The sequence below is a fragment of the Bison bison genome, unplaced genomic scaffold (genome assembly GCF_000754665.1).
Source record: "Bison bison bison isolate TAMUID 2011002044 unplaced genomic scaffold, Bison_UMD1.0 scf7180017864241, whole genome shotgun sequence".
In the NCBI taxonomy this organism is placed as follows: domain Eukaryota; kingdom Metazoa; phylum Chordata; class Mammalia; order Artiodactyla; family Bovidae; genus Bison; species Bison bison.
Window position 1 is genome coordinate 223,421 of NW_011494813.1, and position 1,270 is coordinate 224,690.

Here is a 1,270-nt window from a genome sequence, read left to right on the forward strand (position 1 = left end):
ATCTCATAATACAAAGACTTACACATGCTGCCCATATGCTTGAAAAATTATCTGACCCTTTGAACTACATTGCATTAACATCTCCATATTTTTACCCATATTACTGGTTTCTCTTAGTAAGGGAGTTCAAAGACAGTACTTTGTAATTAAGTAGCCAATATATAAATAATGAATAAAGTAAAGGCTTTGGGCTTCCCTGATAGCTCAGTTGGTAAAGAATCTGCCTGCAATGCAGGAGACCCTGGTTCGAGTCCTGGGTTGGGAAGATCCACTGGAGAAAGGATAGGTTACCCACTCCAGTATTCTTGGGCTTCCCTTGTGGCTCAGCTGGTGAAGAATCCACCTGCAATGCAGGAGACCTGGGTTCGATCCCTGCATTGGGAAGATCCCCTGGAGAAGGAAAAGGCTACCCACTCCAGCATTCTGGCCTGGAGAATTCCATGGACTGCATAGTCCACTGGGTGGCAAAGAGTCGGACACGACTGAGGTACTTTTACTTTCACTTTTCAAAGTAAAGGCTTAAGACAAAAAAATGTCAATCCTTCCCAAAGGAGTTTTATGACAAGGTACCACGGATGAGATATGCCACCTTACTTGAATCAGAGTATATTAAGGTCCATGGTGGGCATGAGATGTCTCAAACTCTACATGGTAGTGTTGTCTTGTAGCTCATAGCCTGCTGTACCCCATGGCCTCCTGACACACATGCCAATCTTCCAAAACAAAATTGAGGGCCCAACTCAGACACAAGTAATACAGTACACTGTTTTCACCAGTGTACTGCCTTCCTAACCCGTAACATGAGTTCTCCTCTCTCCCTCCCTTCATTTTCATAATGTAATACACGATTTAAAACAAAACTATTATCCCCTCTTAGAAATTATACTTCATCACTTGATTTGAAATCTACAAAATCACTGCAGATGGTGACTGCAGCCATGAAATTAAAAGACGCTTACTCCTTGGAAGGAAAGTTATGACCAACCTAGATAGCATATTCAAAAGCAGAGACATTACTTTGCCAACAAAGGTCTGTCTAGTCAAGGCTATGGTTTTTCCAGTGGTCATGTATGGATGTGAGAGTTGGACTGTGAAGAAGGCTGAGTGCCGAAGAATTGATGCTTTTGAACTGTGATGTTGGAGAAGACTCTTGAGAGTCCCTTGGACTGCAAGGAGATCCAACCAGTCCATCCTGAAGGAGATCAGCCCTGGGATTTCTTTGGAAGGAATGATGTTAAAGCTGAAACTCCAGTACTTTGGCCACCTCATG